The sequence below is a fragment of the Equus asinus genome, chromosome 5 (assembly GCF_041296235.1).
Source record: "Equus asinus isolate D_3611 breed Donkey chromosome 5, EquAss-T2T_v2, whole genome shotgun sequence".
In the NCBI taxonomy this organism is placed as follows: Eukaryota; Metazoa; Chordata; class Mammalia; order Perissodactyla; family Equidae; genus Equus; species Equus asinus.
In genome coordinates, this window is record NC_091794.1 from 10,787,414 (window position 1) to 10,800,197 (window position 12,784).

Genomic DNA, 12,784 nt, shown 5'->3' on the forward strand with positions numbered 1-12,784 from the left:
GGTGATGTCTGAATCGCCTTCGGGATCCTTCTTTCCTTGGCTTGAAGCGTATCGCAGGTTTGCAGCAGAGTAGCTCCACGGTCCTGTCCTGTAAATTGTAAGTGTGACAGCCGACCTTCACTCATGCCTGTCTCCTTCTCCCTTAGTTGGGATCTGCTGTTTCCTGCCGGGGTGAATCCCAGGTTCACATCTGTACTAGTCTCCTTGTCCAAAGGTCTCTTGGCCACACGACGAGTGTTCTCTACCGAACATGCATTCTCATTTTTTGTAATATGGATAAGCTGAGTGTTTTCCAGACTTTAATTTCTGCTTTCTTTTTTGATTAAAAATCTGTCTTTAAGTCATGGTTTTCTCCTTGCATTTTACTGTAAGCATTCAAGAGAAGCCAAGCTGCACCTTCAACACTTGGCTTAGAGAAAGGTTGAGCCAGATACCGATTTCATGGCTCACGAGTTCTGTCTTCCACACAGTGCAGGGATGTGAACACAGTTCAGCCCCGTTCCCCGCTGCTTTCTAACCAGGATGGCCTTTCCTCCAGTTTCCGATAGCATGCTCCTCATTTCCGTCTGAGATCTCGTCAGAATGGCCTTTATGGTCCGCTTTTCCGTGAACCTCGTGTTCACCATCACTTAGGTATTCTCGCGGAAGACTGGGCCTCTCTCCACAGCTCTTCTTTTCTCCCTCTGAGCCCTCACTGGAATTGCTTTTAACGCTTTGGTCACGGTTATGTAGGCTTTTTCTAGCACGCTCTTCAAAATTCTCCTGGCCTCTACCGGTTACCCAGTTCCAAAGCCGCTTCAGATCTTTGTTATAGCAACACTACGGTACCAATCTTCTGTGTTAGTCAGTTCAGGCCACTAAGACAAAAGATCACAGACTAGGTGGCTTAGAAACAACAAGTGTTTCTTTCTCACAGTTCTGGAGGCTGGAAATCCAAGATCACAGTCATAGTTGGACAATGAATGACAAAGCCTCTTACTAGGAGAATTTATTATTATTAGACTTCATATTGAGAAAGCGTCACAAAAAATGGATGTCAAGTTTATCAGGTAGGCCAAAATTAACCTAAGTAAAGTGCCAAACCAAATGTGTATGATTTATGTATTGAAATATGTTGATTTATACTCTAGGTACTACCTGTGCATGAATCTCAGATTGATTTGATTGTTTTCATTAAAACACTTTAATCAGCTGCATTTCAAGTTGCATAGGTTTGTTTATTTAACAAGGGACCTGTCGCAGTCTGAGGGCTCAGGAGAACCCATCTTGGAGGAAGTGTCTGTCAGATCAGGTGACATCAGGGAGATTGGGCTGGGAGTGGTAGAAGTGCAGAGGCCCTCAGGTGAGAAAGACCAGGATGCCTAGGAGAAACGGGAGGAGTCTATTATGGTAGGAGTTTAGAGAAGAGCAGAAAGGATGGTATGAAGCAGGTGGCCACCAGAATATGTGAGATTTTATGTGCCTTGATGAGATTATGGCAAGCGCAGTGGGTCCCATTGAAAAGTTTTCAGCCAGGGAGTGAGGTGTTTGGATGTGCATTGTGTGAAGGTCAGTCTGGTTGCTGCAGGAGGGCTGCTTTTGAGGGAGCCACAAATGGGCATGCAGACATCATTCAAGAGACTGGTACAGAGGCAGCTTAGACCAGGTGGGGATGGGAAGAAGGATGCTCATTGACCATGTATTTAGGAACCTGAATTAATGGTGTTTTCAGGTTGACTAGATATGTGAGAAGGAGACAGAGGAAACCACATATTAGCATTAGCAGCCATGTGCACTGGACAGTATAGTGACAACTGCCGAAACAGGGAAAGCCCCAAGAGAAGCAGATCTGGGGGCCGTGGGGAAAAGTGATGTGTTTAGATAAATGTACACATGCTGAGCTTGAAGTGCCTATAAGATACCTGGATTGAGACAGTCATTTATCAGTAAAATATGTCTGGACTTCAGAAGAGAGGAATTGGCTTGAAATACACATTGGGCAATCATTGGCATACGGTCATTGATGCTTCCAGAATGAGTGATATCAGCAAAGGACGAATATGGAGAGAGAGTAAAAGCTGACTTGGTAACCCTAGCCCTAGGGAGACAGTCTCCACACAAGGCGTGAGGACGTGAAGGAGAAGCACACGCCACTCACCTGCTTTTTGTTTGTTGTTATTTTTTTATCAGTACTGTTTTGTCATTTTTTTTTAGCTGAACTTTTTTATTTTGAGATAATTGTGAATTCACATGCAGTTATCAGAAATAATGCAGAGAAATGCCATGTATGCTGAATCCACGTTCCCCAGTGATAGCTTCTTGCAAAACTCTGGTGAAATATCCCAACCAGAATAGCGACATACATACAGTCAGTATGCAGGACATTTCCATCCCCTCAAGGATCCCTCCTGTTACCCTGTTTATAGCCACATCCACATCCCTCTTGCCCCCACCCCCATATAACTGTTTGCAACCACTGATCTGTTTTCCATTTCTATAATTTTGTCATTTCAAGAATGTTACAGAAATAAAGTCATGTAATATGTAGTCTTTTGAGATTGGCTTCTGTTCGTTCAGCATAATCCTTTAGAGATGCATGCAAGTTGTTGTGTGTATCAGTAGTTCTTTTTTTATTGCTGAACAGTATTCTGTGATGTAGAGATACCGCAGGTTAACCGTTCACCTGTTGAAAGACATCTGGGTTGTTTCCAGTTCGGGAGCTATTATGAATGAAGCTGCTGTGGACATTAATGTACGTGTTCTTGTATGAATTTTCTTTTCTTCCGGATAAATGCCCAGGAATGCAGTTGCTGCATCGTATGATAGTTACATGTTTAGTTTTTTAAAGAAACTGACAAATGTTTTTCCAGAGAGGCCATATTATTTTGTATTCCCACCGGTAGCATATGAATGATCCAATTTCTCTATATCCTCACCAGCTTTTGGTGTCGTCACTTTTTTTTTTAAAGCTGTTTCGTTAGATGTATAGTGGTATCTCATTGTGGTTTGAATTTGCATTTCTGTGATGACTAATAGTGTTGAATATCTTTTCACGTGTTCATTTGTCATCTGTAAATCTTTGGTAAAATATCTGTTCATGTGTTTTGCCAGTTTTCTAATTGGATTTTTTTTTTTTCAGTGTTGGATTTTGAGAGTTCTTTGTATGTTCTGCATACTAGACCCTATCCTTTCTTCATAGGGTTTTTGGCAGAGAAAAGTTTTAAATTTTGACTGAGTCCAGTTTATCAGTATTTCCTTTTGTGGATTGTGCTTTTGGTCTAAGTCTAAGAGTCTAAGTATAAGAACTCTTTACCTAGCCCTAGATTCTGAAGATTTTCTCATGTTTTTTCCTAAAAGTTTTATAGTTTTGTGTTTTACATTTAAGTCCATGATTCATTGTGAGTTAATTTTTGTGTAAGGTGTGAGTTTAGGTTGAGGTCCTTTTTTTGCCTGTGGTTGTTGTTCCAGCACAATTACTTTGAACAGGCGTCCTTCTTCCTTTGAGTTGCTTTTGTGCCTTGGCCAAAAATAAGATAGTCTTATTTCTATGGGTTTATTTCTGGGTTCTCTGTTCTGTTACATTGATCTATGTGTCTGTTCCTCCACCAATATCATATGTTCTTGATTACTGTAGCTGCATAGTATGTCTTGAAATCAGGTAGACATTCATTCTTCTTTTTCAAAATTGTTTTAGGGGCTGGCCCTGTGGTGTAGCGCTTAAGTTTGCATCCTCTGGTTTGGCACCCCGGCTTCGCTGGTTTGGATCCTGGGTGCGGACCTAGCACTGCTCATCAAGCCAAGCTGTGACAGACATCCTACATATAAAATAGAGGAAGGTAGGCACAGATGTTAGTTCAGGGCCAATCTTCCTCAGCAAAAAGAGGAGGATTGGCTGCGGATGTTAGCTTAGGGCCAATCTTCCTCAAAAAAAAATCAAGTAAAAAAAATTGTTTTAGCTATTCTAGTTCCTTTGCCTTTCCATATAAAATCTAGAATAATCTTGTCTGTATCTACTGTAGCTACAGAAATCTTACTGGGATCTTGTTAGTAATTGTGTTAAATCTCTGCATCAATTTGGGGGAGAATTGACACCTTTATTATGTTTACTCTTCCAATTCTTGAACACAGTATGTCTCTTCATTTATTTAGATCTTCTTTGATTCTTTTTCATCAGCATTTTGTAGTTTTCAGCATACACTGGACGTGTTTTATTAGATTTACAATTATTTCATTTTTTTAACTATTGTGAGTGGTATTTTTAATTTTGGTGTTTACATGTTCATTTCAGTATATAAAAATGTGTTAATTTTGATGTTCACATATCCATTGCTCATATAAAAAGCAATTGGTTTTTGTATATTTAATTTGTGTTTTTTGACCTTATAAACTCATTCATTCATTTTTAGACATTGTTTTATAGATTCCTTGGAATTTTCTACGTAGACAGTCACGTCATCTGCAAATAGGGATAGTTTTGTTTCTTCCCTTCAGATGTACTTGCATTTTATTACCTTTTCTTGATTTTCTGGGCTGACTAGAACTTCCAGCACTATGTAATAAGAGTGATGAGAGTGGGCATCCTTGCCTTGCTCCTAATCTTAGGAAAAAAGCATCCAGTACTTTCCTATTGTAATGTTAGCCATAAGTTATTTTTAGATATTCTTTATCAAATTGAAGAACTTCTCCCTCGATTTCTCTTAGTGAAAGTTTTTATCATGAATGGATGTTGAATTTTATTAAATACCTTTTTCTGAATCAGTTGATAGGGATGTATGATTTTTCTTCTTTTACCTGTTAGTATGGTAGATTAATTTAAGTGGTTTCTGAATATTGAATCATCTTTACATTCCTGAAATGAGTTCCTGATTATGTTGTATAATTCCTTTTATACATTGCTTAATTCTATTTGCTAATATTTTGTTAGGGATTTTGCATCTGAACTAATGAAGGATATTGGTGTCCCGCTTTCCTTTTTGGTACTATTTTTATCTCATTTTGCATCAGGGTAATACCAAAATCATTTTTCTGTTTACAATTTCATTGATTTTTATTCTTTATTATCTCCTTAAATTCTGTGTTTTGGGGTTTATTTTGATCTTTTCCCAGGTTCTTGAGGTAGGGATTTAAACTATTGATTTGTAAGACTTCTTTTTTCAAAAGAAAGCACTTTGTGCTACGAATTCCCCTCTCAGCACTGCTTTTGCTGTGTCCTACAAGTTTTGATAGGCTATATTTTCATTTTCATTCAGATCTCGTGAGATTTATGATCCTGGGTTATTTATAAGTATATAATTTAATTTTCAAGTGTAAGGGAGTTTTCTTATCTTTCTGCTGATGATTTCTAATTTGATTTCATTGTGATCAGAGAGCACTCTCTATAAGATTTTAATTCTTTTGAATTTGTTTATGAACTTGTTTTCTGGCCTGGCATATGGTCTTTCTTCCTATGGATTCCCTGAGCCCTTGATAAAGAATGTGTATTCTGTTGTTGGGTCAGGTGTTCTATTAGTGTTGGTTAGATCCTGTTGTTTGATGATGGTGTTAAGTTCTCGTATAGCCTGTCTGATTTTCTCTGTAATCATTCCATCAATTGCTAAGAGAGAGTGGTCAGCGTCTCTAACTGTGGATTTGTCTGTGTCTTGTTTCAGTTTTATAAGTTTTTACTTTACCTGTTTTGTAGATCTGTTATTAGTACATACACATTTAGGATTGCTATATCTTCTTGATGGTATGGCTGGCCCTTTTATCATGATGTTATACTCTTCTCTGTGTTTGATAATTTTCTTTGCTCTGAAGTCAACTTTTTCTGATTAGCATTCTTGCTTTCTTTTGATTAGTGTTTACGTGATATACCATTTCCGTTCTTTTCAGCCTTACTACGTGATTATATTTGAGGAGAGTTTCTGGTAGACAGCATATAGGTAGAACACGTTTTTTAACCACTGTCACTCTGTCTTTTTAATTAGTGCGTTTACCTCCCTTTTCTTTATGTGCCTTTACTTCTTCCATTTATGATATGAATGTGTTAATACTTTATCTGTGTACATTTAGAACTGCATCAAACACTGTTATAATTTGTTTCAACCATCAAACATAATTTAGAAAACTTAAGAAGGAAAGCGTATTGTATTTATCCATATTTTTACTTATTGTGTTCTTTTTTTCTTCTTGACATCCCAAGGTTCCTTTTCCTTTTTCCTTTTTGTTTGCTGAACTTCTTTAGCCACTCTTTTTGGTTAGGTCTGCTGGTGAAAATTCTCTGAGTTTTCCTTCATCTGATAATGTCTTTATTTCCTCTTTCTTCCTGAAGGATATTTTCACTGAGTAAGGGGTTCTAGGTTGACAGTTCTTGTTTGCAGAACGTGGAAAATGTGCCACTGCCTTCTGATCTCCATGGTTTTTGATGAGAAATGTGCTGTCATTTGAATTGTTCTTCCCCTGTGTAGGTAAGGTCTCTTTTCTCTCTTGCTGCATTCACGATTTGGGATGGAGGTGGGGGAGGAGATGATTAATTTTCAGAAGTTTGAGTATGCTGTGTGTTGCTATGTGTCTTTTGCCAAATTTGGGATGTTTTCAGCCATTATTTGTTTGAGTACTTTTTCAACCCTTCCCTCTTTTTCTGCTTCCTGGATTGCAGTGGCATTGATCATAGATCTTTCTTAGTTTTTCATAGATCCCTGAGCCTCTGTTTAGTTTTTTTCAGAAATTTTATTTCTTTTGTTCAGTTTAGGTAATTTCTATTGTTTTCTCATCAAATAGTTTACTGATTCTTTCCTCTGTCCCCTCCATTCAGCTGTTGAACTCATCTTCATTAAGTGTTTTATTTTGGTTGTTATACTTTTCAGTTCCAAAATTTGCATTTGGTTCTTTTCTATATCTGGTAGTATTTCTTTGTTGAGACATTTTATGGTTTTGTTTCAGGCATGTTTGTAGCTGCTCATTGAAGCATTTTTCTGATGGCTGCTTTAAAATCTTTTTCAGATAATTCTAACATCTCTCTCATCTTTAATTTATCATTGATTGATTGTCTTTTTTCATTCAAGTTGAGGTATTACTGGTTTTGGTTCAAGGAGTGACTTTCGATCGAAACTTGGATATTCTGGGCATTATGTTATGAAACCAGATCTTATTTAAACTTCCTTTCTTAGCTGGCTTGCTCTGACACTGCTATGGCAGCGGGAGGGGATGGCACCATCTGTTAGTGCCGGATTGGAAGAGAAGTGTAGGTTTCCCCGCTTGGGCTTCATTGACACCCAAGGGCTCCTTGGTACTTCTGGGTAGAGGTGAGAGTTCCCACCCTCCACTAGGCCTCTGTGGGTACCACTCAAGCTGGAAAGGATAAGAGTGTCTCATTACTGCTTTACACATGGCCTCCACTGATACCAGTGGTTGGGGTCGGGGGCGGCCTCATTACTGCTGGGCAGTGGTCAAAGTCCTTATATCCTGCTAGGTCTCCTCTGATACCACCCAAGTGGGGAGAAAGAGGGAAGCGTTGTTACTGCTAGGTGGTGATGGAAGTTCTGTGTCTTCACGTGACCTGTACGGACTCTCTGTGTGTGGGGCAGGGACAAGGGGGCACTTGTTACACCTGACAGGATGAGAATCCCAGCTCCCTTCTGTCCTCTGATACCGCTCGTTGTGGGAGCTGTGGCTCATCTTTATAGCCTGGTGAAGGGGGAAAGTCTAGGTTCTGCATTGGCCTTAGCTGGCATTGGTAGGTGTGGGGCCATGGTTTTTTCTGTCACATTTTGCTCGTGTAGAGCAATTATTGTCTAAAAGCTTTCTGTCTTGATAGGCTGCCCCTTTCCCTGTCCTTTGATTAGAGAGAGCTGGCTTTGGTTGGGACTTTTTTGTCTGTGCCCTCTTGGCATTTCTGGGTTGCTGGCTTCTTCCGTTCCAAGTCTAGGATATGTGGGTCAAAAAGAAAATCCAGGGAACTCCCCACTGTGTTGTTCCTTGGGTCCTGAAGTCCTTAGCCTAGTCTGTTTTTTCCTCCCTTTCAGAGTCTTTTTAGGATTGTTTTATATATAATGTCTAGTGTTTTTAGTTGTACTTAGTGAGAGACTTAGGGACAAGTATGTCTGTCCCATCTTTCTGGAAGTGGAATTTCCTCATCTGGTTTTTACTGTGGCAGAGAAAATGAAAGCACTGCACAGATGATGTGATGTAGAACATAGCTTGGGATTTCCGGGAGGAATTATTAACGTTGGATTGGGTCTTCTAAAGACAGACAGAGTCTTCTCTCAGGTAGTGTCGATGTTCGGCTTAAAGACCTGAGCCGCTGGCTGGTGACTGACGGTGACACCAGTGTTCTTTGATTTTCTTTCCATGTGCTATTTTGGTCTTGGTTTTGTATATACAGTAGAGCAGGAAGTATACTGGGTAGGATTACACCTTTGTAAGTCATTTTCAATTCCAGTGCGGCCTGGTTGATTCCACTGGCCTTTAGTGTAATGGGCCCAAAGCCTCTTAAATCAGTAAACTGATACAACTTATCTCTTATAAATGCTTTTATTCATAAATACTCTAGCAATTTTTGTTCTGTTTTTCTATTTAAACTTGGGCCTTAAAAATTTTCACTTTTTAGATTAACTTGCAATAAAATTGACTTTTTGTGTATATCAGTCTATGGATTTTAAAAGGCGGATAGGTTTTGTGTGTAGTTCAATGTTAAAATTTAGAAAGTTCCATCGTCCCCCAAATTCTTTTATGTTATTTGTAGTCACACCCTCCTTCTAACCCCTGGCAACCACTGTTCTTTTCCTCATTACTATAGTTTTGTCTTTTGGAGCATGTAGTATAAATGGAATCATATGGTATGTAACCTTTTGAGACTGGCTTTTTTTCACTTCCTGTAATGCCTGAGATTCATCCAAGTTGTTGCTTGTATCAATAGCCCATTCTTTTTTTCTGCTGAGTAGTATTCCATTTTATATATATATTACAGTTGTTTATCTGTTTACCCATTGGGTTGCCTCCAGTTTATGGCAGTTGTGGATAAAGCCACTATAAACATCTGTGTATGCATTTTTGTGTGAGCATAAGTTTTGATTTCTCTTGGGCTAATACCTAGGAGTGGAATTGCATGGTTATATTGTAAGGGCATGTTTATATAAGAAGTGTGCAAACTTTTTCAGAGCATCTGTACCACTTTTAAATCCTTTCTGTCTTCCCATCCTTTTCAAGAGTTGAGGATATTTTTATAAAGCTTCTTTAAAATCTTTGTCAGATAATTCTAACATTTCAGAGTTGGTGTCTGTTGACTGTCTTTTTCTATGCCAGTTGAGATTTTTCCTATTCCTTCATATGCTGATAATTTGGATTTTATCTTGGACAGTTTGATTATTATGAACTCTGGGTCTTTTTAAATCCTATGGAAAATATTGATATTTTAGTTTTAGTAGGCAATTGATTTAGTTAAGTTTGGGATTCAAGTTCACTTCAGCCCTCTGTGAATTGTGGTTCCTATGTCAGTTCAGTTTTCAGAGCCTTTTCAGTGTTATTTGGATCTGTTCCACTTATTTGCCACCCAGTGACCAATCTTGGAATTGAGTGGTGCTCTATCCGTTAGTTCAGTTCCCACTGTCTTTGTACACTGTCCAGGATCGGATCCATGCATGTGTAGCTTTGGTGAGACGAGGAGTTCATAAGAACTCCTTTGTGCCATCTCCCACTTTCATTTTGGTTCTCTAGTTGGGAAGCTGGGGCTTTAGTTACCATGCTGTACTGTGCAGTTCCCCGTGATTGAGCCCTGGTCTGGGGATCAGTGGTGGGAAGATAAAGAGAGAATAAAAGCAACAGAGGTTTGCCCCAAGGCATCTTGGGACCAGTGTTCCTCCAATCAGAGATGAAGGTTCCCCTTGTTTACTTTTGGCTCCTAGTGGGCTCTTGTTTCAACTGCTTCCTTCTACTGCCACAGAAATGCTTGAGGCCCAGCACATGACAGAATGGAGAAACCGGTACTTCAAAATTTGTTGTTCTTCCCCCATTTCCCTGTTAAATAGCTGTGACGTACATTTTGTCCAGGTTTTATAGCTACATTCCATGGGACAGACAAGGTGGAGTATATTTAGTCCCTCTTACCCATTTGGCTTGCTTTAGAGTTGAAATAATTAATGGGGAGAGCAGAGATAGATCCAGGGTTTTTTTGTTTTTCTTTTGAGGAAGATTAGCCCTCAGCTAACATCTGCCACCAGTCCTCCTCTTTTTGCTGAGGAAGAGTGGCCCTGGGCTAACATATGTGCCCATCTTCCTCCATTTTATATGTGGGACGCCTGCCACAGCGTGGCTTGATAGGTGGTGCTAGGTCCACGCCTGGGATCGGGACCTGAGAACCTGGGGCTGCTGAAGCAGAACTTGTGAACTTAACTACTGTACCACCAGGCCAGCCCCTAGATCCAGGTTTTGTGGAGTCTGAAGTTCATACAATTTGGAGGCTCCATCTTTAAGAAAAGGAATCCAAGTTATAAGTATGAAATCAGGCACAGTGTCTTGGATGGGGCTGAGAAATTGAAGGACCTGGAAGCTTAAGCTCTGTTGGCTTTAATTAAAACCTGCCTATGGGGAAAATATAAAACATGAATAAATACTGGTTATGGGTTCTGCCTTGTCTAGGGTGTCTTTTATTCATGTTTTAATCTAATATTCATAAAAATAAAAATGAAACCTATTTTATCCCCATTTTACAGATGAGAAAAGCAGATTTGCAGTAGTTAAATCATAGACATAAGGGGCTTTATACCTCTGATATTCTAATTCCAAAGCACATGGTCTTTCCATTATTCATGGTATATTTTTGTGCGTATATGAGGAAGATTGGCCCTGAGCAAACACCTGTTGCCACTCTTCCTCTTTTTGCTTCAGGAAGATTGTCGCTGAGCTAACATCTGTGCCAATCCTCCTCTATTTTTTGTGGGATGCCGCTGCAGTGTGGCCTGATGAGCAGAGCTGGGTCCGCACCCGGGATCCGAACCTCTGAGCCCCAGGCTGCTGAAGCAGAGCACGTGAACTTGACCACTACACCACCGGGCACGCTCCTACCCATAGGAGTTTATGAAGTAGACAGGTTAGAGGTTAGGAGAGCCACTATAGGCTCGTAGTTAAGAGCATGGGCTCAGAAGCCGGACTGTGGGGGTTCAGTCATGGCTTTGCCATTGATTTTGTGTGACCTTGAGAAAGTTCCTTAACCTTTCTTTACCTTTATATGTCTATTAAAAGGAGATAATAGATTCTACCTTGGAGGGTTTTTGTGAGGATTAAATGGTTAATATAAAGCAGGTTAGAATAGCTTCTAGCATATAGCAAATGCTTTTTATGTACCATGCACAACTGTGTATTTAGATAAATCAAATTTTATTTGCCGTGTTAGCAGCCTGCCTTCTTGAGCTACAAAGACAGCTTACAAGAAAAGGTGATTTTTTTACTTATACAAAGTCATTATGGATTTGGAATACCAGCTGAGACGTAATCATTGGTAAAATAGGCTACATATGATATAATCAATAATACTTTTATTTTGTCAAGAATTAAAAAAATTTTTTTTAATGTTTAGGGATGTTAATCTATTTAACAAGCAAATCTAGAAGAAATGTTTTGTATAGGTGATTGGAAAATCTGGACTATGACAGGTTAAATGTTTTGGGGAAATGGTCAAATAATAACAGAGCTAGAATAGCTCAACAGAAAGGAAAATATTCCTCTTTCTAGAGACGTTTAAAGTCTTAAACACTCCCAGACTCTTCTGTGAATGGAGACTGTAGCCGTATCAATCTGTATTCGTTATCTGTTGAAGTGTAACGAATTGATGTGGAACTTAAACCAGTAAACATTCATTATCTCACAGTGTCTGTGGTCAGGAATCTGGGAGTGGCTTAGCTGGGTGACTCTGGCTGCAGTCAAGATGGCAGCTTGGGAAGCATTCATGGGAAGCCCTGACTGGGGCTGGAGGCTGACTTCGAGGATTCACTCACATGCCTGGCAAGATTGTGCCTGGCTGGCAGGAGGGCTCATGGGGTTCCTTGCCATGTGGACCTTTCCAAAGGACTCCTTGAGTGTCCTCATGATACTGCAGCTGGCCTCCCTCAGAGAAGCAGTCCAAGAGCAATCAAGGCAGAAGTTATGATGTCTTTTATAACCTAACCTCAGAAGTCTCTGTCATTTCTGCAGTAGCCTGTTGATTACACAGGTCATCCCTACTCGGTGGGAAGGAGACTACCAGGAGGTGGAAGTCCCTGGGGGCCATTTTGGAGACTGGCTACCACCTTACTGCATAGGATTATTCTAACGATTAAATGAGATTATTTCAGTGAAAGCTTACAGAAGCTAGTAGGTGCCTCGTGCAATTAGTTCCCTGTTTGATTAGTGTATTTTCAATTGATGGTTCTGATCAGTACAAATCAGTTCCTAGTTGTTTCCCAAATGCAGAGGAAGGTTTGTGTGTCTCGGTGGAAAAGAGATGAACATTGATGGGGAAAGTCTTGAGGTTGTTCTTGTCGTCGTCGTCATTGATTTGTTTAGAAACTAGGTTAGTTTTTATTTAGGTATCAAGTGATAGTAGCAGAGTTTGAGGCAAGAATATTGATAAATACTGTAAACAACAATTTTGACCCACAGTGAACTCATTTAATTTTATTCCCATGTAGCATATGATCATTGACGAGGAATAATGTATTTCAAGTCCAATACATACATTTTGTCTGTGATTGAATATCACTTAACCTCTTCTACTTTCTTTAAAGTTATAAACAGATTCAAAATAATTTTTGTTTTCTGTTGATAGTGATATAAGTATGGCTTATTTTGAAGA

General features: G+C 39.5%; 1 protein-coding gene across 19 annotated transcripts in view; it reads left to right on the forward strand.

The window, feature by feature from the left end:
• BBX (BBX high mobility group box domain containing) overlaps positions 1–12,784 on the forward strand; it is a 258,518-nt gene that overhangs the window by 77,125 nt on the left and 168,609 nt on the right. Inside the window, exon 3 of one of the 19 annotated variants that reach the window (XM_070508701.1) lies at positions 3,674–3,815. The exons of the other annotated variants lie outside the window; for them this stretch is intronic. The gene's annotated coding sequence lies outside the window, so the exon portion shown is untranslated. The remainder of the gene's footprint in view (positions 1–3,673; positions 3,816–12,784) is intronic. 19 annotated transcript variants of the gene reach the window in all.